This window comes from Urocitellus parryii, chromosome 1 (genome assembly GCF_045843805.1).
Source record: "Urocitellus parryii isolate mUroPar1 chromosome 1, mUroPar1.hap1, whole genome shotgun sequence".
Lineage (NCBI taxonomy): Eukaryota > Metazoa > Chordata > Mammalia > Rodentia > Sciuridae > Urocitellus > Urocitellus parryii.
In genome coordinates, this window is record NC_135531.1 from 124,972,405 (window position 1) to 124,996,653 (window position 24,249).

Consider the following 24,249-nt stretch of genomic DNA (forward strand, 5'->3'; position numbering starts at 1 on the left):
TCAGTGATCCCAAGAGTCAGCTCCATGCTGGCAGTGCTAGAAGGAGAGTGTGTGCCCAGATTCTTTTTATTTTATAGGGGGGACACACACAAAGGAGGTCCCATGGAATGTTCTTCACCAAATAAGGCAGGGAATAGGGTTTCGAAGGTGGAGTCTTGCTTTGTGATGTCTTGTGGTCAGCAGATTGATTGCTATCTTGGCAAGTCATACCCATCTCAGGTGCTGTGTGGGATCACAGGCAGAGCATGAAGAAAGGCACATTTGTATCGCACAGCCCAATCAGCATGCAATGCAAGTCCCCTGATACACTCAAATGTGCATAGCTCACACACAACAGCCCATGGATGGCTTAGGACACTGGTATATGGGTACATATCTCGGGAATTTTCTGTATGACATGCTGCAGGGGTGGAGCTGCTGTCCTCCAACCAGTGCTGCAAGGCCTTTATCTGTCACTGTTCCTCTGTAAGGTTCCTCTTGCAGAGTAGTCTGTGGCTAAGGAGTTGCCATAAGTAGGAATAAACAGGATACTTTTGACCATACTGACCTGTGATTTTGAGCTTTTCTACTGGGTGCCTTATTTGTCCTTGCCCTGCTCACAGTTGGTGGTCTGTATTCTCAGTAAGCCCCATGCTGGTCCTCACACCATGGAGATTCCACAGTCCACATGCTGAGGTAGACCCTTACTGCCTGCCATTCTCAAAGGTTTACATGGGTCACTTTGAGGCTATGGCAGCTCTTCCCTGGGGATTTTGCAATGCATACATAGGTCCTGTATTTTTATTCATTGAAAACAGAATTTTATTCCAACCAGATTTCTACCTTTCTTCCCCACCAACTAAGGGGAATACATCTTGCAAAACAGGAAGCCAGAAAGTATACCTCAGTCTGGCTTGTACTCAGACCCATGTAATTTACTTGAGGACCTCAGTAGCATAGCCATTATACAATCATTTATTTCCTTAATTTATTTAAAAACTATCATTTGAGCCTTCTGAAGTTCCAGGCACTGTGCTAGGTGCTGGGGACACTTATAGTAGGAATAAAAATCTGACTCTTTTCATGACTTGAATCAGTAATTCTTACCTCCCCCACTGTAGAACTTCCCTGTGAGTTAGAACTTCTCTACCCAGGGTCACAGCTGGTACCTCCTGGCTAAATAGCCCCATCCCCAAGCTTAACTCACTTTTCCCCCTTTCTTTCCTCTCCTTCATCTCTGATAGAATCAAAGTTTGCAACAGCTTGCAGTGATGGGCCTCACTTGTGACACCTTAAACACATCTGGAATAGTAGATATACAGGGGACACTGATAAATAATTTTTATCCCCCATCACAAAGGCATCATTGTCTTTCACCAGGGTCCAGATGCTGGGTGTATAGACAGTGCTGAGAGGTCCTGTAAAAATGCAGATTCGGATATAGCGGGTCTAGGTTGGGACCTGAGATTTTGCATTTCTGACAGGTTTCCTGGTGACGGCCAGGCTGCTGGTTTAAAGACCCCATTTTGAGTGGCAGCGACTTCAGCTTGTACAGCCATCTCCTAATAGGCATCCCTACCTTCATCTTCACTTCTCCAAGCTTGGAGTCCATTTGCACATAAAAGAAGAGGGGATAATTCTGTAGGAAAAGTCTGCTGGTGTGTCTCCCCTGCTTCACTGTTTGGGAAGTTTTGCTGCTAGAACTGAACTGACTCTTCATCATCACTAACAAAACCCTCCAGAGTCTGACTTGTTCCTACTTCAAAATCACCCACAGAAAGAACCTTTCTTCATCCATTTATTCAATAGCTGCTTGTCAAATACCTCCAGTTCATCTAGGTATTGTGCAAAAGATGATGGATAGTGGGAGAGTTGGGAACAAAATGGATATCATTCCTGCACACGTGGAGGTCACTGTCTGGTAGGAGAGACAGAAGTAAATAAGTAGCAAAGCACATTAATTGTAATTTCAAATGTTAATAAGTACTATAAGGTTTGGTGCTAGGAAAGAAGTGGAGAGAGACCTGCTTTGTAGGGGCCAGTGAAGAAAATTCTCTCTAAGGAGGTATCCTTTCAGCTGAGAATGGAGGGATAGGATATTCCAGACAGAATGGCATGGGCAAGGGCACTAAGGCAGCATGATGTCTTTGCAGGACTGAGAAGATTCCCACTTGGCTCTAAAGATGAGGAGAGAGGCAGGCATGTGAGATGAAGGGTACAGGGAAGATGTCAAGAATAGTCTAAGAGGAGATAAAGGTGCCCTCGTGGCGGGTGCAGAAGTTAAGTCCTGCAGACGCCAGCCACCTTTGCAACCCGCGGGATCCCTGAGCGGCTTGGCCCGCCCCGCCCGAACCGGCAGTCCTCCGCCACACAGGCTCCCCCGGGAGGCCTAGCTCTCGCCCTGGGAAAAGCGGCCCCACCCGCCCGGTTCCTAACCAGGCAGCCACAGCTACTAGGCAATAAAGGTGCCCACGTGGCGGGTGCAGAAGTTAAGTCCTGCAGACGCCAGCCGCCTTTGCAACCCGCGGGAACGCTGAGCGGCTTGGCCCGCCCCGCCCGAACCGGCGGCGGGTGCAGAAGTTAAGTCCTGCAGACGCCAACCGCCTTTGCAACCCGCGGGATCCCTGAGCGGCTTGGCCCGCCCCGCCCGAACCGGCAGTCCTCCACCATACGGGCTCCCCCGGGAGGCCTAGCTCTCGCGCAGGGAAAAGCGGCCCCACCCGCCCGGTTCCTAACCAGGCAGCCACAGCTACTCGACAATAAAGGTGCCCACGTGGCGGGTGCAGAAGTTAAGTCCTGCAGACGCCAGCCACCTTTGCAACTCGCGGGAACCCTGAGCGGCTTGGCCCGCCCCGCCCGAACCGGCGGCGGGTGCAGAAGTTAAGTCCTGCAGACGCCAACCGCCTTTGCAACCAGCGGGATCCCTGAGCGGCTTGGCCCGCCCCGCCCGAACCGGCAGCAGGTGCAGAAGTTAAGTCCTGCAGACGCCAGCCACCTTTGCAACCCGCGGGATCCCGGAGCGGCTTGGCCCGCCCCGCCTGAACCGGCAGTCCTCCGCCATCCGGGCTCCCCCGGGAGGCCCAGCTCTCGCCCTGGGAGAAGCGGCCCCACCCGCCCAGTTCCCAACCACGCGACCGCAGCTACTCGGCGATAAAGGTGCCCCCGCAGCGGGTGCAGGAGTTAAGTCCTGCTGATACCAGCCGCGTTTGCAAGCCGCCGGCACCCAGTGCGGCTTGGCCCGCCCCGCCTGAACCGGCAGTCGGCCTCCACCATCCGGGCTCCCCCGGGAGGCCTAGCTCTCGCTCCGGGAGCAGCCCCCTGCAAGCTAGGCGAACCTTCGACCCATCGGGAGGTTAGGCCCAGCAACCTGCGGAGTGATAGAGGTGCCCCTCGTGCCTGCCGGGTAGGCGGACCTTTGACCGACCAGCAGAGCAGACCTAGGGCCTGCCAGCGTGGTAGACGGATCACACCAATTGGAGGAGGATCACAGCCACTACATGCCCTGCAAGGGTGATTATTCAACTATACAAGAGCAATATAAATAAATAGAGGGAAAATTTCAAAACACAACAGTTTCACCAAGCAGAAAGAAACGCCAGCAGTATGAAAAGACAAGGAAAGAAAGGACCACAGGCAATGCAGGTCAACTCAACTTTAGAAGAGGTAATAGGTGCAACAGATAGAATGTCAGATAGAGAGATCAGGATATACATGCTTCAGATGATCTGGAGTCTCAAGGAAGACATGAGACAGCAAAATCAGATAATGAAAGATCACATTGACAAACAAATCCAGGAAGTAAAAGATCAATTTCACAGGGAGATAGAGGAAATAAAAAACAAACAAATAGAAATACTAGAAATGCAGGAAAAAATAAACCAACTTAAAAACTCAATTGAGAATACTACCAGCAGAGTAGATCACTTAGAAGAGAGAACATCAGACAATGAAGACAAAGTATTTCAACTGGAAAAGAACATAGACAGCTCAGCAAGTCTGCTAAGAAACCATGAACAGAACATCCAAGAAATATGGGACAATATCAAAAGACCAAATCTAAGAGTCATGGGGATACAGGAAGGCACAGAGCTCCACACCAGAGGAATACACAGCCTATTCAATGAAATAATACGAGAAAACTTCCCAGACTTGAAGAATGAGACAGAATCCCAAATCCTAGAAGCCTACAGGACGCCGAATGTACAAAACCATAAGAGATCCACACCTAGACACATTATAGTGAAGATGTCCAACATACAGAATAAGGAAAGAATTTTAAAAGCTACAAGGGAAAGGAAGCAGATTACATTTAGGGGTAAACCAATCAGGATAACAGCTGATCTCTCAACACAGACTCTGAAAGCTAGAAGATCCTGGAATAACATATTTCAAACACTGAAAGAAAATGGGTTCCAACCAAGAATCGTGTATCCGGCAAAATTAAGCTTCAGGTTAGAAGATGAAATTAAAACCTTCCATGATAAACAAAAGTTAAAAGAATTCGCAGCTAGAAAACCATCTCTTCAAAAAATCCTGGGCAAAACATTGCAGGAAGAGGAAATGGAAAATAACATTGAAAACCAACAATGGGAGGTAGGACAGTAAAGGGGGGAAAGTAGTCAAAGAGGATAACAAATCAGGTTTAGTAACATCAACAAACAAATATGGATAGAAGTACAAACCATATCTCAATAATAACCCTAAATGTCAATGGCTTAAACTCACCAATTAAGAGACACAGGCTAGTAGAATGGATCACAAAACAAGACCCAACAATATGCTGTCTACAGGAGACGCATCTGATAGAAAAAGATATCCATAGACTGAAGGTGAAAGGTTGGGAAAAATCATACCACTCATATGGACAGCGGAAACAAGCAGGCGTGTCCATACTCATATCTAATAAAATAGATTTCAAGCCAAAGCTAATCAAAAGGGATAAAGAAGGACACTTCATACTGCTCAAGGGAACCATAAACCAACAAGACATAACAATCATAAATATATATGCCCCAAATAATGGTGCAGCGGCGTTCATCAAGCAAACTCTTCTCAAGTTCAAGAGTCTGATAGACCACCATACAATCATCATGGGAGACTTCAACACACCTCTCTCACCACTGGACAGATCTTCCAAACAAAAGTTAAACAAGGAAACTATAGAACTCAACAACACAATTAATAACCTAGACTTAATTGACATATATAGACTTTACCACCCAACATCAAGTAGTTACACTTTTTTTTCAGCAGCACATGGAACCTTCTCAAAAATAGACCATATATTATGTCACAGGACAACTCTTAGACAATATAAAGGGGTAGAGATAATACCATGCATCTTATCTGATCATAATGGAATGAAACTGAAAATCAATGATAAAAGAAGAAAGGAAAAATCAAGCATCACTTGGAGAATGAACAACAGGTTGCTGAATGACATATGGGTTATTGAAGACATCAAGGAGGAAATTAAAAAATTCCTAGAGTTAAATGAAAACACGGACACAACATATCGGAATCTATGGGACACATTGAAAGCAGTTCTAAGAGGAAAATTCATTGCTTGGAGTTCATTCCTCAAAAAAAGAAAAAACCAACAAATAAATGATCTCATACTTCATCTCAAAATCCTAGAAAAAGAGGAGCAAAACAACAGCAAAAGAAGTAGAAGGCAAGAAATAATCAAAATCAGAGCTGAAATTAATGAAATTGAAACAAAAGAAACAATTGAAAAAATTGACAAAACTAAAAGCTGGTTCTTTGAAAAAATAAATAAAATTGACAGACCCTTAGCCATGCTAACGAAGAGAAGAAGAGAGAGAACCCAGATTACTAGCATACGGGATGAAAAAGGCAATATCACAACAGACACTTCAGAAATACAGAAGATAATCAGAGACTATTTTGAAGCCTTATACTCCAATAAAATAGAAGATAGTGAAGGCATAGATAAATTCCTTAAGTCTTACGATCTGCCCAGACTGAACCAGGAGGATATAGACAACCTAAACAGACCAATAACAATAGAAGAAATAGAAGAAACCATCAAAAGACTACCAACTAAGAAAAGCCCAGGACCGGATGGGTATACAGCAGAGTTTTACAAAACCTTTAAAGAGGAACTAACACCAATACTTTTCAAGCTATTTCAGGAAATAGAAAAAGAGGGAGAACTTCCAAATTCATTCTACGAGGCCAACATCACCCTGATTCCGAAACCAGACAAAGACACTTCAAAGAAAGAAAACTACAGACCAATATCTCTAATGAACCTTGATGCAAAAATCCTCAATAAAATTCTGGCGAACCGGATTCAAATACATATCAAAAAAATTATACACCATGATCAAGTAGGATTCATCCATGGGATGCAAGGCTGGTTCAATATACGGAAATCAATAAATGTTATCCACCACATCAATAGACTAAAAAATAAGAACCATATGATAGTCTCGATAGACGCAGAAAAAGCATTCGACAAAGTACAGCATCCCTTTATGTTCAAAACTCTAGAAAAATTAGGGATAACAGGATCATACCTCAACATTGTAAAAGCAATATATGATAAGCCACAGGCCAGCATCATTCTGAATGGAGAAAAATTGAAGGCATTCCCTCTAAGATCTGGTACAAGACAGGGATGCCCTCTCTCACCACTTCTGTTCAACATAGTCCTCGAAACACTGGCCAGAGCAATTAGACAGACGAAAGAAATTAAAGGGATAAAAATTGGAAAAGAAGAACTTAAATTATCACTATTTGCAGATGATATGATTCTATACCTAGCAGACCCAAAAGGGTCTACAGAGAAGCTATTAGAGCTAATAAATGAATTCAGCAAAGTGGCAGGATATAAGATCAACACGCATAAATCAAAGGCATTCCTGTATATCAGCGACAAATCCTCTGAAACGGAAATGAGGACAACTACTCCATTCACAATATCCCCCCCAAAAATAAAATACTTGGGAATCAACCTAACAAAAGAGGTGAAAGATTTATACAATGAAAATTACAAAACCCTAAAGAAAGACATAGAAGAAGACCTTAGAAGATGGAAAAATATACCCTGCTCATGGATAGGCAGATCCAACATCATCAAAATGGCGATATTACCAAAAGTTCTCTATAAGTTCAATGCAATGCCAATCAAAATCCCAGCTGCATTTCTTGTAGAAATAGATAAAAGAATCATGAAATTCATATGGAATAATAAAAGACCCAGAATAGCAAAAACAATACTAAGCAGGAAGTGTGAATCAGGCGGTATAGCGATACCGGACTTCAAACTATACTACAGAGCAATAGTAACAAAAACAGCATGGTACTGGTACCAAAACAGGCGGGTGGACCAATGGTACAGAATAGAGGACACAGTAACCAATCCACAAAACTACAACTATCTTATATTTGATAAAGGGGCTAAAAGCATGCAATGGAGGAAGGATAGCATCTTCAACAAATGGTGCTGGGAAAACTGGAAATCCATTTGCATCAAAATGAATCTGAATCCCTATCTCTCGCCTTGCACAAAAGTTAACTCAAAATGGATCAAGGAGCTTGATATTAAATCAGAGACACGGCATCTGATAGAAGAAAAAGTTGGTTATGATCTACATACTGTGGGAGCAGGCTCCAAATTCCTCAATAGGACACCCATAGCGCAAGAGTTAACAACTAGAATCAACAAATGGGACTTACTCAAACTAAAAAGTTTTTTCTCAGCAAAAGAAACAATAAGAGAGATAAACAGGGAGCCTACATCCTGGGAACAAATCTTTACTCCACACACTTCAGATAGAGCCCTAATAACCAGAATATATAAAGAACTCAAAAAATTAGACAATAAGACAACAAGTAACCCAATCAATAAATGGGCAAAGGACCTGAACAGACACTTCTCAGAAGAGGACATACAATCAATCAATAAGTACATGAAAAAATGCTCACCATCGCTAGCAGTCAGAGAAATGCAAATCAAAACTACCCTAAGATACCATCTCACTCCAGTAAGATTGGCAGCCATTAGGAAGTCAAACAACAATAAGTGCTGGAGAGGATGTGGGGAAAAGGGCACTCTTGTTCATTGCTGGTGGGACTGCAAATTGGTGCAGCCAATTTGGAAAGCAGTATGGAGATTTCTTGGAAAGCTGGGAATGGAACCACCATTTGACCCAGCTATTCCCCTTCTCGGTCTATTCCCTAAAGACCTAATAAGAGCATGCTACAGGGACACTGCTACATCGATGTTCATAGCAGCACAATTCACGATAGCAAGATTGTGGAATCAGCCTAGATGCCCTTCAATAGATGAATGGATTAAAAAAATGTGGCATTTATACACAATGGAGTATTACTCTGCATTTAAAAATGACAAAATCATAGAATTTGGAGGGAAATGGATGGCATTAGAGCAGATTATGCTAAGTGAAGCTAGTCAATCTTTAAAAAACAAATACCAAATGACTCCTCTGATATAAGGGGAGGAAACAAGGACAGGGTAGGGACGAAGAGCTTGAGACGAAGATTTTCATTAACAGGGTTGAGAGGTGGGAGGGAAAGGAAACGAGAAGGGGAATCGCATGGAAATGGAAGGCGATCCTCAGGGTTATACAAAATGACATATAAGAGGAAAGGAGGGGTAAGACAAGATAATTCAAATGGAAGAAGTGATTTACAGTAGAAGGGGTAGAGAGAGAAAAGGGGAGGGGAGGGGAGGGGAGGGGGGATAGTAGAGAATAATACAGACAGCAGAATACATCAGACACTAGAAAGGCAATATGTCAATCAATGGAAGGGTAACTGATGTGATACAGCAATCTGTATACGGGATAAAATTGGGAGTTCATAACTCATTTGAATCAAACTGTGAAATATGATGTATGAGGAACTATGTAATGTTTTGAACGACCAACAATAAAAAAAAAAAGAATAAAAGGAGAATAAAGAAAAAAAAAAGAATACTGGAGAAATAATAGCTGAACAACTTCTCAACCTTCATGAAAGAAAATCTTTAGAACCTTGTATTAGGCAATAACTTCTTCAAAATGACACTAAAGGCACAAGTTACAAAAGAAAAAATATATATCTGGACCTAATCAGAATTAAAAACTTATGATTCAAAGGACATATTTAAGAATATGAAAAGACCACATAAATGAAGAAAATATTTGTAAATCAAACACCTGATAAGAGTTCTATCCACAGTATATAATTATTATAATTCAACATAAAAAGACAATCCAATTTAGAAAGTGCAATGGATTTGAATAAATATTTCTCAAAAAAAAGAAATGCAAATGGCTAATAAACACATGAAAAGTTACTTGACTTCACTAGCTATTTGGGAAATGCAGAATGAAAACTACAACAAAATACTATTTTATTTCCACTAAGATGGCTAAACTAAAAAAAGACAATAACAAATATTGACGAAGACGTGGGTGAATTTTAACTCTCATATTACTGATAGGATTTCAAAATGGTGCAACCACTTAGGAAAATAGCTTAGCAAAAGTTAAGTTTTGATTTACCATATGAGCCAACAATTCCACTCTTAAAATTGAAATGAAGAGAATAGAAAACTATGTCCACATAAAATTTTGTAGACGAACATTTCTAGTAATATTTTAAAAAAATTAGTAATATTTTTAATAGCAAAAATGTAAATAACCCAATGTTCACCAACTGATGAACTGATAAATAAATAAATCATTGAAGATTAGATGGAATATCCATACAATGGAATAAAAATTAGTTGATAAAATGGAATTAAGTACTTACATATATTTCCATGTGAAAGAACCTTAAAAACATGCTAAATGAAATAAACCAATTTAAAAAGAAAAAAAAAAAAAGAATAGTCTAAGAGAGGACATTTAGCAAACTGGAAGATGAGAAGTTGGTAGAGAAATTCTAGGCTTATGGGAAAATGAGTGTTTCAACTGCCTTAAAAATGTGAAATCCCCAAAGCAGAGACAATGCTCGTCACCATCTCCTCTAGGCGTGGGGTGTGGGATGTAATGGGTGCTCAGTAAGGATCAGTGACCAGAGAGGAGCCAACCAGGGCTCTAGCTGAGGAGGACTAGGAAGACTCCAGTCTGCCTATCTCATTCTGGATTTGAGAGCACAGGATGGACAGAGCTTAGTGACCAAGAGAAATAAGCCATCCCCATCCTGGCCAAGTTGCTTAGCTAAATCCCCAGCCTGGGGCTCTGGCAGAGAGTTGGTGCCTCCTTCTTTCTTCTCTCTTTACAATGGTTCCAGCTTGTGCCATTTAAATCATTCCCTCCAGCTCTGGAGTAAACCTTCTGATCCTCAAGCCTGAGATGGGAGACATGGGATGTCAGTGAGAATTATGGCTGTTTGGGCAAGTGGCAGATTGCACATCAAGCCCCCACAAAAGCCTGCTGTTATGGTTTAGATATTAGGTATTCCCCAAAAACTCATGTGCAAGACATGGCAAGAAGGTGAAATGATTGCATTATGAGAGTCTTAAGCCGATCGGTGAACCAATCTCCTGTTAAGGAATAACAAGGGGGTAACCCTAAGCAGGTAGGGTGTGGCTGGAGGAGGTGGGTCATTAGGGGCATGCTTTTGGGGTTTGTATTTTGTATCTGGTAAGTGGAGTTTCCCTTTCTCTGCTTCTTGGTAGCCATTCCATAACCTGCTTTCCTCTGCCACACACTTCCATCATGATGTCCTGCTTTAATTAGAGCCCCCCAAATGGAGCCAGCTATTTATGGATAAGATCTCTGAAACCTTGAGCCCCCAAACACTTTATCTCACAGTCACAGAGGAGCTTGAAAGGCCGGCTTCCCATGACCCCTGAGCACAAGGAATGATAGCAATCTGTCAATTGCCTAGGGAATGTTTTTGGAAATATTCATTGGTCCAGAACCCCAAGGGTCTAGGTAGGGAAGTTGGCTTTTTGGATATGAGAAGGTTGCCGCTCTCAGGTGCTGGCAAATAGCTAATTTAAGAGACAGGATTAGAGTTTAAAAGAACCATCTGTAATGACTTTTTTTATATATATACTGGGGATTGAACTCAGGGGCACTCGATCCTGGGCCATATTCCTAGCCCTATTTTATATTTTATTTAGAGACAGGGTCTCTCTGAGTTGCTCAGTACCTTACCATTGCTGAGGCTGGCTTTGAATTTGCAATCTTCCTGCCTCAGCCTCCTGAGCCTATGGGACACAGGTGTGCACCACTGCGCCCAGCTCTGCAATGACTCTTGATTAATCTTCACAAGACAGTGTTTTCCTATATAGTGTTGAGCAGAGCCATGAGGCCTTCCTCAGTAGGCTGCTGCTGGGACAATAGAGTCTTTCAATTCCTGCCTTAGTTTGACTGAGATCTGAGTCTTCCAGACCTGCTCAACTCTTTTCCAGGAACAAAAGAAGAGACCTAAAGCTGCCTTATCAGAAATTGTAGTATCTTTCTCCTATTTTCCATATGTGGTATCTTAGTTTTCTATTGCTATAACAAAATGACCGAGATAATCAACAAATTTGGTATTATTAGGAAGAAAGGTGAAATTGTTGGCTTACAATTTTAAAGATTTCAATCCTTCCCGGCTTGGTCCTGTGGAAGCACAATTCACCATAGCAGGAGCATGTGGCAGAAGAAGCCTGTTCACTTCATGGCAGCCAGGAAGCAAAGAGAGAAATAGGAAAGGGACAGGATCTTCATATTCCCTCCAAACATGTTCCCAGTGACCTAGCTTCCTCACACTAGACCATGCCTCCTGAAGGTTCCACCACTTCCCAGTGGTACCACTAGCTGGTGACCAAGACTTGAACACATAGTAGGAATTTGAGGGATATTTAAGAGCCAGACCATAGGCCTCAAGGGATAAGGCAGGTAGCAGAATTTGACACCCCTGCCCTTCTGACTTTTTGTGATCTACCTACTTATATCTGAAGTTAAAACCAGAAGAGGGATGGTAAGAGGGGCAGCATTACAGTAAAAAATTGTGTTGGTGCTTGGCCTTTGTGTCCTAGCCTTCTTTCTGAATGTAATTGAGCAAATATGACTCAGTCAGAAGCTGTGTGCTGATTGCTCAAGACCTTGAAGCCCAGCCCCTGTGCTAGTCAGTAAGGCTTTCTCCCAGGGTCATATTTTGCTCTGATCAAGTTTAGTACTGGAGTGTTTTAACTATCGCCCTTAAATATATGGTCACATGTCTTTTGTTGAGGTTCTAAAGGACATTTAATCTCACATACAGAGCACTGAAGGACACAGGTGAATTCTTGACTAATAGAAGTGAATGGGTTAACTATAAATGGACAGATGACTTCTCATCCTAAATGTTGTGGCCGTTTTGGGATCATTGCTGTCAGAAAACAGGACAGATGGGACCCTGCTTCATGTGTAACCAGAGACAACTTGATATCAGTAGGTCAAAGTCTTAAAAAATAATTTGGGCAAAAATATATTATAGTCTGAGTCCTATTATCACCATACCCCATGATGAATAATCACACTTGTCCAGGTACATTTTTTTCCCCTTCAGAGCTGAGGGGCATTATCAGAGGAAGAAGAAGAAGCCTGATCACTGACTTGTCCTTGATGCTCATGTCTGTCTTCAAGTCACATAAAACAAGCTTTCCTTCTACTCCTTGGCCCCTGGTAGAGGCTTCTAGAACTAGGGTCTGCATTTAGGAGTCTCATTCTATAGCAGGTCTCTTCTGTCCCAATACTTGTGATAGCACTCAGAGCTCTGTGACTCCCTGAGGATCCAAAATAAAGTTCACAAGACTGCCCAGAGTAGAGGTAAGAGATGTTACATGACAATCAATGTTCATTCCAACTCTACAGAGTAGAGCCCGTAAAAGATAAGGAACGGAAGGGCACTGTTGGGATGGACACATGGAAGGCCAATGCCATCACCGGTCAGAGAAGGTGAAGCATGGCCTGACCCTGGACCTCACTTCCAGGCAGTATCATATCATACCACCCTAAGTCACTTCTTAACTGTCCTTAATGTCACATTATTCCAGCCAGGAAAACTGATATAGTACAGAAATTCAGTAAATATTGATTGAGTTCTTCCTTACTCTGTTCGTGCATTGTGCTAAATACCAGGGATGGGGCAAAGGACAAAATAGGCCAAGTTTCCCTTTTCATGGAACTAACAAGGAAGATAGACAAATTGAAAAGTAACTGACTTTCATTATAATCATTCCTATGGTTCTCCTCCCCACCAACCAGTGAGGCATTGTTAAAGTGGTGAAACCTTTAAGAATTGGAACATTGTGCAAGGTAATTCGGTTGTTGAGGCTGCTGACCTTGGGAGGGATGAAACGGATATGGTGGATTAAGTTCTTTTGGGGATGGGTTATTAAGCAGAGCAAGACTGGCCCCTCCTTGGGCTCTGAGTTCCTGTCTTTCCATGTGATCCCAACTCATACCATGATGCATATGTAGCCAAGGTAGCCCTGTGAGCTAAGTAAAAATATTTTCTTTATACATTACCCAATCTCAGGTATTTTGTTATAATAACAGAAAGTAGATTTAGACAGTAGATACTTAGATAAGAGAAATTTGGGGTGCTTCAGTAGTGCTGAATAGGGCCACCTGTGCCAGTTTGGAAGTATGAGCAGTCTTCTTAAAGGAAGTGGTGATGCCATTGAAAACTTAAGGCTGGAAAGAACCTACCAGAGCAGGAGTGGGGCCAGGGATTCATTGGGTCAGAAGGAGGAGGGGCTTCAAAAGGATGAAAGAAAAGAGAGGCACCTTGACACTGGTGCAGTATCGGTGTGGCCGGGTCACTTGTGGAGTGAGGGTAGGGATGAACCAACACAGAAATGAGGCTTGACAAATAATCAGGGACACACTCAGCAGCCCTTTGAAGACCATAAGAAGGGGGCTGGACTTTACCTGGAGAGCTGTGGGGATCCCATTGGAGCGTGTTGTTTTGAATTTTCCTGTACTGGTGTAGCATAGGAAAGTTTGGAGCAGGACTAGAGAGGCAGGTGACTGTGTAAGTCATGAGCCATGGTAGCTTCAGAGATGGGTAGAAAACAGTCTGCAGAGGTCTTGAGGAAGTTAAAGCTGACCTCGGGACTGTTTAAATTTCAAATATAGAAGGCCAGCTTATCTCTGAGCTCAGGACATCTTCACCATCTTCCTCTTGGCTGGACTTGCAAATCCTGCCAACAGCTCCATGGCCTCGCTGCTGCTTGGTGTGTCTGAGGACCCATTGTCTCTGAAGTGCTTTTGGATCTCTGCTGTTAAATGCACAGAAAGATGAAGGCGTACAGAAGCGGGGCTGGAAAAGGGTCCTGGCTGCTAATTTTTAATTCTATCTGCAAGAAGAGAGGCCTGGATTCTGCTGACTAGACTTTGACATCATTTGACTAGAATCTAGATATCCTTCAGGGGGCTACCCTAGGGTTTTTCACCCCAGAGGGCAAAGCTGTTTTGGAAAACAGGGACAGATTTGATATGATGCTAATGTTTTGGAGGCTCAGAAAGGGACAGGGGAGGGGGGTCTCACTGCCAGGCATCCTTCCCTAGCACTTCGCTGACTTGTCCAAAACCTGCCCACCTGACCGAAGATCAGACATGCAGGCTGTGCCTGCTCCCTTTCCAGCACAAAGCCCAGTGCTCAACCTGGCCTCTGAGGAGAGGGCTCCCTGGGTGGTGTCAGGTGTCCCGAGAGCCAGCCCTATTCTCTGGCATCAGCCTAGCTATTGGTAATTGGCAACCAAGCAGGCAAACGCCCATCTGCTCTCCCTCCTCCTCCCCCTCACATTTTCTTCCTTAATTGCTGTTAAACAATTAGCAAATGGCTCATTTATGTCTAGACAGGGAAGAGAGATGCGGAGTTAAGAACCTCTGTAGAGGAAAATGTTTCTCTTCCGTTCTGAATGTGCACACGTGAGGGAGGGGTAGGGAGCACTTGCTTTACAAGGTTGGCATTTCTTGCAGCGTATTGTCGCTGCAGACTGTATTATTTTTTTCAGAGGCATCTTAATAGTTTCCAACAATTGCTACCCAGAAAAGGTCACGTTTGAAGTTCTTGGCAAGTGCAGTCTCTGTTGGCCGGCATTTCCCAAGAACAGGCTATTCTCAGGGTTGGAGCCAACTAAGGGTGTGGATTTGTGAGAATTCTCCAGATGGCTTCAGGCTCACTCTGTCTTTCTCCCAGACTTCTGACCCTGTGAGCATGTCAGGCATGAAAGGTTTTCATGTGTGGCAGAATTGAGGTTGTCAGTTGTTTGTGTGTGTGTGTGGGGGGGGATATTTGGGGTCGGCCACTCCCTCCAGACCTGTGGATTGAGAATGATCTTTCCTTGAAAATGGCTCATCTGCAGGGACCTTGCAGAACGTAGGTCGTAGAAGGTAGAAGCTGAGGGGAGAGGGCTTGCATTTGTACATTCCATACCCTGCAGGACAGAAGACAGTGGCAGTAGTACAGGCACAGTGACCAAGGGCAGCAGCAACCAGGCAAGCCAGGCATGCTCTGCTCAGGCACAGTGACCAAGGGCAGCAGCAACCAGGCAAGCCAGGCATGCTCTGCTCTGGGCAGCACTGCAGGGAGAAGTTCCTGACCCCATCCAAGCGCGTACTCAGATGATAGTGGAAGAAAAGAATCATGTGCAGATAGATCCCAGTGGGCACCAGCAGTCTGAGAAAGGGCTCAGGTAGTAGATTTCATTACTTTTTTTCCTCTTTCCTAGAAGAGGCCAACAGTAGAGCTTTTATGACCTTAGAGATATACTCTAAGGCATCTAGCCAACTCTAAGCAATTTCGCTTTATATATTAAACAGTTGGAGTTTTCGGGACAAATCCCCCATGGCAGATGCCCTGATTTTGCATTTTTCCCCTTAGGTTTTGTTCACTTATAACTTCATTTCCTTTGTCTGGGGAGTCAAATATCATTTGATAATGAGAGCCCGTTTACCTGGTGTGAAGACCCTCAACTGTTATTTTAAATAGAATTCTTGCCCCTGTTTTGTTGTCCTGGTCCCCTTTCTTCCTTCACAGGGCTTTTGGAAGGAACAAGTGTGAATAACGTTTAAAATATTAATTATGCATTATTCAGGATATAGTTTCTGGCTGCTGGACAAAAACCCAAATGAAACAGAAACTTAAATAGGATCCTCTTTTGTTTCTCTCTCATGTAAACATTCCACACATGAGCGGCCCAAGGCCAAAATGCTACCTACAGACTTTTGATGACCAAGAACCTTTTAGCTTGTTATTCACTTTCTCTGTAATTGGAATCGTTGAGCTTCCATGTCTGAGTTGAGAATGGCTGCTGTGCCCAGCTAGTAGGAAGAGAGAAAGAAAAGGAGGCACAGCCTGGAATTCACGAGCATCATTTCTGCTCATGTTCCACTGGCTAGAACGTAGTTGTAGGCTGCACTCACCTACACAGGAGGCTGGAGAAGGTAATTTTTATTCTAGGCAATTATGTGCCCATCCAAATATATGAGTTGTATGGTTTGAAAAAAGGGCAGAGTGAACATTGGGGCTATCTGGGATTCACGACTGTAGTTACATTTAAATAGCAATAATGACAGTGACAACAAGAAGAGTATTTAGTTATTGAGCATGTGTTAAATACTGTGATGTTGTGCTAAGTGCCACAGTATTATTTTATTTTCCCTATTATATTACTTCATCTCATTTTATAATAGACCTTTGACATGGGTGCTATTATTAGTTCCAAGGTAGAAATGACACAACTAAATCTACAAAGCTTTTCCAAGATGAACACAGCTAGCAAGTAACAGAAGATACTTGAATCCCAGCCTGACTCTGGAGTTACAGGAATTACTTCCAAGAGTGAAAAAGCCATCTGATAAGTGATGTAAAATACCAGGTGTAATCATCAGGATGCTTTTAAGTAACAGAAACATATAACTCATCCTAAATCAAAAATTAAGATTTTTGGTATAAAAAGCTACAAAGTATAGTGGGGTTACCAGGCCTAGGAGAAAGAACGAAACTTCTCTACTGGTAACTGCCTTTCCTGCTCTCTCTTCTCTGTCTCTGCTTCCCTTCTCTCTGCAAAGTGTCTCTTTCTCTTTTGCAGAGAATATGAATTTTGGAAGGTCCAGATTCACTGGTTCCCAAACTAGAAATTCCCAAGAATTTTATAGTGTGTTTCAATCCCAGGAAAGAATTCTAGTCAGCTCCTTGGAATCTGGTATTCATCCTGTCATTGGAATCTGGTGTTCATCCCGTCATCAAATATGATGTCCAGGCTGATGAGGTTCTATGATTGGTCTACTCGGGTCACTTGAGTCTCCTCACCTCCATCTTAACTCTGAATGAAAGATATTTTTAGTAAAAGAAGATGGAAAAAAAGAATGTATGCTAAAGAGGTTAAAATGTAAAATGTGATAAGCTTCAAATCACTTTTTAAAATACCAAATATGCTAGCCTCCTTGAAGTTTTCATCTAAGTGACATTCCTTTGAGCCAGGATTAAGGGATGTTGTCTATCTAGGAAAGACATTCACAAGAGGCATACAAGATACATTTTTATACCAGGCCTGTTGTCTACTTAAAGAGGAAGTTTATCTAAAATAAAGCAGATTCAGTGTCATTTTAACTCAGAATTCTTTCAACCCATTTGGCCTAATGCTTTTAATACTTTCTTCTGATCACAGGGTACGTTTATCCTCAATTCTCTTCAGCCTTTATTTCTTCTTAGAACATGCCAAGATAGCATAGTCATTTTGGCTCCCGAGGATAGACTTTCAGGCAAAATGGTTATTGTGACATTTTAAGAGAACACAGATGTTCAGATGCCGTCCACGGTGATAAGACATCTATGGGATTCACACAGACTACTGCAGCCTGCAGATTCGTCATGAAGTTAGAACAGAAGGAAGCAATTCAACTAATGATTTCACCACTTATTTCTATGTTCTATATGCAAACACACATTTAACCGAGATTTGCAGAATAGGTTTTCATTTCTTCTCCTCAAATGCCCTGAGTACAACGCCATGTAATTAGTTAGCGCTTTTGTTAAAAACACATTAGGAAGAATAACTTTCTTGTTGTCAGTTGTGTTGAATGCATAATTAAGCTATTTGATAAAGCAATTACCTGAACATGATGACGCTTGGCCTCCCCTATCAGGAGATGAGATTAAGGATTAGGTAAGATTGCAAAGCACATGAGATCTCTACCTACCAATCCTTTAAAAGACAAAGAGGTCCCTGGCCAGAATGGATACATACAGTGCGATAAATGTAATTAAATCATTACGAACAACTTTAATTAAGCTCATAATCATGTTGCTTTCGTTTTTCTTTAAAAGGAACAAACAAAATATTCCCTGTTGACCTGTGAATAGTCAGACTTCTTTCAACATTTTCCAAGAGAACATTTCAGCACCAGATAGGGGTAGTGCTCAGAGAAGCTGAGCTCATTTTCTAAGCCTTAGGCTAAGACCTGCATGTTATGTGAGGGAATTAAAGAATTCCTTATTCTTTAATTAGAATTGGGTTAAAACTTACTATGAATTGTTGCCATAATTGAATATTGGAGGTAATGTCTTTAATGATGTTCTCATTTTCAACAAAGCAAGATGTTCTTCCAACATTTTGGAATCTTTGAGTGCCATGTGCGAAACAGAATGCCTCCTCTGGGCAAGGGTGGCCTTCTTGAGATGCTAGGTCGTGTTCACTGAAGTTGAAGCTGTTGGAAGTCAGAAGGGGCAAGTAGAAACATACAGAAGAGGGAAAAGGAGGTCAAACCACTGCAAGAGCTAATGCATTCTCACTGAAGTGCTTGGAACAGCATCAGGAGAGATCTTGTGTCCAAAAGAGTGAGGTTTCCCAAGTTCTTCTCCAAAGTTCTTGAGGACTGATTTGGAATCCAGAACTCCCCAACAGCAGGCTGTGCACTGGTAGCCAGAGGAGAAAACAGGTGCTATAGGAACCTAGGACCCTTACCAGTTTAATCAGAGGGAGCTCATTAGAAAAGTTTCTTTGCTTTTTCTTCCTAGAAAAGAAGATGGAATAATGTTACTGTGCATCAGTGAAGGGGTGATGCCTCAAAGGTGGCTCTGAGCAAGACAGGCTGTACCTTTCCTTTTGTCTTTGACCTTTTCCTACTAGAAGTGGTCTAGACCAGCTATCCAGTCCCTCTTTAGAGTAAACCAATACATAATCCAGTTCCTTGGCACCAAACAAGGATCAGGTAGGGGATGGACAGATAGAGAGGAAGCATCACTTTTTTTCTGTTCTAGGAACTGAACTCAGGGCTTCGCATATGCTAATAAGTCTGCACACCCAATCCTCTTTTGGTGTTGTTGTTGTTGTTGTTGCGTTTTAATACATTAGAATAGGGTAGAATAGATGAAGCCTCTCTTGCCTCAAGCTCCAGGTACTAGATTTTATTTGCAGGGCCTCAACTCTTGATTAGATTATTGACCATTGCTCTGATGGGTGGGGAGGTAAGAAGCTAATCTAATCAAGAGGCTTTGGGGTAACTTTAAAAGTTAAAGCTGCATGCAGATGGCAGACAATTCTTAAATCCTAAGAAGGTGGAAAGTTGGAGCTGTACTTTTAGTACATTCACCCTGATTTCAAGGGTAGTTTAGATCATTAAAAAAAAAAAAAAATCTGCCTGATGATGAAACAGGGCAACAGCAACATTTAACTGTCTCAACTTGGACTCTGAATAGAGAAAGAAAAAGTCATTTGTGAAACTGTAAAAAATAAACTATCATGTGTTAGAAAAGATGTGAAAAAACTGACATTCTACTATGCCACTGGTGGGAATGTAAAATGGTACAACAATTTGGGGAAAAAACTTGGAATTGTTTTAAAAACTACTATATGATCAAGCCATTCCACTTCTAGATACTTAACCAAGAGAAATAAAAGTTTATGTCCAAAGAAATACCTATTACATAGCAACATCATTTGTAATAGCCCCAAACTAAAAGCAACTCAAATGTTCATCGACAAGTGAATGTTAAATATGCTGTATCCATATGTCTCAGTCCATTTTCCTTGCTTTAACAAAATAACTCAGACTGGATAATTCATAATGTAAAAAGGTTTGTTTTAGCTCATGGTTCTGGAGGCCTTGCATTGCTTTATAAGATGGCAGAAGTCAGAAGGGGCAAGAGAGAGAAAAGAAGGTCAAATTGCTGCAATAGCTAATGTATTTTCATAAAAAAGGCACTAATTCATTAATGAGGACAGAGCCCTCCAGGACCCAAACACCTCCCAGTAGACCTGCACCTCCCAATACTACTTTACTGAGGAATTAGGTTCCAACTTGTGACCTTTACACCCTATCATAGCACCCTACCATCAAGCTATAGTATCATACAATCAAGTACTACCCAGAAATAAAACATCGTGAACTATTGATGCACATAACAACATAATGCTAAAATAATTATGCTGAGGAAAAACCAAGCCAAAATAGTATTTATTATTTGAGTAAGTTGATATGAAACCTCAGAAAATATAAGCTTGTCTGTACTAACAAGCAGATCAGTGGTTTGCTATGGTGGGCAGAGAGGTAGGGTAGGGAGGAGAGATTTCAAAGGGTATGAAAAAACTCTGGAGAATGATGTTTCTGTTAATTATCTGGATTATGTTGTTGGTTTTCTACACATTGTATTTTTGCTTATCAAAGGTCCTTGAATTGTATACTTTAAATATACATAGTTTCTTATATATCAATTATACTCCCAGGAAAGCTGTTTACAAAGTTAAAAATCTGTGTTGGACCTGTAAGAGGATGTCCAGTGTTACCCATGTTACCCATGTTTTGCCCCACGTTGGTCACTTTTGATGATCTGTCATTTAGAAAGATCCTACTTTGTTCTCTTATCTAAGCTGAGTAATGACAGAAAATATAGCTGACACTTTCAAGTGCTTTTCCAGTGAAAAATTAAAAGATAAAGATCATATGGAGTTAACCTGAAAACTCTAGCACTCTGGATTTTTCTTTTATGGAGAGTTTTCTGTGCTTGAAGTGTATCCTGGGTTTTAGCATCCCTTTGGGTAGGAAGCCCAGTTTTCATTTGTTGATGTTGCCCTTCTGCCCTATCTTTGAGAAGAAGAGGTCTTGTGGGACTGAACAGCAGTCAGAAGAGCCCAACCAAGGAATAGCTGTGGTTGCAAAACAGGTCTCCTGGGGTGTCCTGTAGAGCCTGTGGATCCAGTGGCATTTTGGAGAAAACCTGATTAGCTGGGAGGGACAGTGAATGTTCATTGCATGACAAGAAGAAACTATTTAAAGTGTGTAACTATCTAAGACAAGAATCAATGGTCATTGCAGGTGAGGGAAGAGCAAAATGTTTGACATGGCCTCTGTGACTGATGTGACAAAGCCATTCATCCTGTAGGTAACAGGAGAGAAAGGGAGATGGGCCCTCTGAATGCCTTGTGGTTGAGAGGATCTGCTTTGTCTTCTGACTCTGTAGGGGTTCTGGCTCCCTTCATTGACTCAATAATCATCTAGAAGAGGCCACCAACTTTTCTGGGGGCCACTTCCAGGGTGGCTCCCCAGAGATAACAAATATACCTAACACATACTAGACACTCGCTGGGCATCTGTCCTATCCCAAGTTTGCACCCTGGTTCTGGGGAAGGCGTACAGTGAAACAGTTCTGTAGGTCAGTCAGGTGAGATCGTGGAGGTCTGAGCAGGAGGAGATGCTATGTGGAAGGACCAAGGAAGGCTAGCACATCATCAGTGCCATAGTTCAGAGCTTGTCCAATGGAATTGGATGCTGAAGACTCAAGTCCTAACTTGACTTGTTAGGTATGTGACCTTGAGCAAGTTATAGAACCTCTCTGGACTCCAGTTGGCTTGTCTACAAATTCAGGATGATGATAATATCTATAGCAAAGGATTTTGGTGAAAAATGAATTAGTTAATCTATATTAAGTTCTTAGAATAGTGTCTGTCATATTGATAACCCATCTATAAATATTCGTTGATCCATCCTTAGTCCTCCCTCTGGCCCCAATGGCTCAGCTTTACATCACATTTTCTATTTTCTTCATAAGTCTTTTCTGCCTCCCACTTCCAAGTAGGTGAAATCGTGCCATTTTCTGAACAATGGAGGTGGTAATCCTGATGATAATGACAGCAGGGATCTCTTGTTGAGGGCATACTCTGCAGCAGGCACTGGCTGTGGCAAGCATTTTCTTACTTGTTGATCCTGTGACAGCCCCCAACATGGTGCGTGCTCAAGCTTTTGGTATGAAATGGCACTGAAGTCCGTTTGCAATTCATTTGGTCAACATGGAGTGAGCAGTAGTCCACAACAAACTCAGGCATGGCCAAATGCCTATTAGTGAAACCAGGGTAGGCCTAAGCTTGGAATGATCTTTCATAGGTTATGAGGTAGTAGGAAGTGGATGAAAACTTGCTCAGCATTGCAGGTGGGAACATTTTTTGCACACTCGTTTGTCTAAGGCTCCCCATGATATCAACTCATCTCCACGTCACTAGTCATCCAGCTGTCAGATGCTTGCTGAGCTCTGAAGTCCTCAGCATGTGTACAGGATGCTGAGGTGTGTGGATCAAGCTGGCTATACTTTACAGAACTTGGGAATAGACATTTGGGCTTTGTTAAGGTTTCTAAGCCCAGGCTCACATACCTTTGAGGCAGCATCCTTTTGGAGGACTAAGTGACCTGCAGCTTTGGTTGCTGGACCGAGGAGCATGCCTGTGCTGGAATCTGCCCAAGTCTTCCAGATGTGCAAGGGGAGAGGCAACTGAGCTTAGGTCTCCTCCTGCCTGGGAAGCCCTTCAGCCTAAGAAATTAAGCAAAGACCATGCCTCTACTCACAGGGCCAGAGACCAGGACATGAACCAGAGCCCCTCTCTAGAGGACAGCCTCCCATCCCTCAATCTGGCATCATATCCCAGCTCCTCCATGTTTGCCGTATTGACCAATCAGGTGCCATCCAATCCACAGGAGCACCAGTAACCATGACACATCCAGTACAACTGTGTGCCATCTGCTGTGCTGTGCTCATGCCATGACATTACAAAACTCTCCTATGAGGTGGGCCCTAGTACCAAGACTCTTTTTTGAATGACAGAGAGAGGGGGTGGGTCGGGAGAGGATCATTCCTGTCACCCTTCAGCACGGTATTACTCAAAGTCCCAAAGACAATATCAGAGAGGGGTCGGATTCAGTTAGAAATGGCAATAAAATGAACCCTTAAATATTTTTTAAAAGCATTCTTAAAAAAATAAATTTCAAGAAATATTATGGCTGCACACTGAGTGTCTATTAATCCTGCCTGGGCAAATAAGTACAAATAATAGTGTGGGCTGGGTCATCGATTTTTTAGATTTAGCTCTGCTGCTATAATGATTTGTTCCCAAGTGCCACCAGCAGTTTGTGTTCCTGAGTGGTTGAAGTGCTCCTGCTGCAGTTGGGTCTACATTAACTCCTCCCCTAGAGTGGACCTTTTCTTTCTCAATGTGTAATTGGACCACCCTAACCCATCCCGGGGTGGTATTGCAGAATCCTGAGCTAGGGAGGCTGGGTGTTGATGGGAGTGGATAGAGGGTTCTGTCCCCAAGGATGTAAGTGTCCCTGTTGACACAGCCTCTGTGCGGGGCGCTATCTCCCAAGTTCATCACTCCAAAGTGGTTGTCATAGAAACCCATTTTTTTTTTTTGTCTTGGGCAGAGGTCATTGTTTTATTGATGCTGAAGAGAGGAGTGCCAATGAATAAGTATAGCATACTACTGAGTAATTCTGAGGTCATTGTAAACAGAGGGAGGCTGAGGATGGGGGTACCACAGGTGCCCTTCAGGCCCCTAATCATACCACGGATTACCTTATCATATGAACAGAGTGCTTCTGTCTTGCATTCCCAGTACTGTCAGTCTCCTGAAATCTAGTCTTCTCAATGTCCCGCCCCATCAGTAAGAAAGGCTTTCCCCTTCCCCCTGCCCACTCACCACCCACCCAGATTCTTCTGTTGGTACAGAATAGTACAGTGTGGGAGGGAATAAAGGTTCCCGAGGTTACTTGGTTTTCACAGCTCACAGGTTTTCTTGATTGCATGTTTTGTAGATCCACATTTTTATCCCTGTAGCTGTCATTTTTCTTGACCTGCCATTTCAGTCACTCAAAACAGTATTACTGTATCGCTTTGGAATTTCTGGGCCTTTTTCTTTCATAAGGTTTCTATCCACCCAAGGATACTAATAGCTAATGGTAAGAATGGAGAAGCTGAGCTGACCTCGCTGTGCTCCTCGATAGTGGGGCCTGCCTCTCAGGGAGCATGGGGTCAGCC

The 24,249-nt window shown here is 42.6% G+C and overlaps 1 protein-coding gene across 3 annotated transcripts in view; it reads left to right on the top strand.

Moving 5' to 3' along the window:
• The window catches only part of Spock1 (SPARC (osteonectin), cwcv and kazal like domains proteoglycan 1), a 504,789-nt gene that overhangs the window by 372,949 nt on the left and 107,591 nt on the right, over positions 1 to 24,249 (top strand). The window lies entirely within an intron of this gene.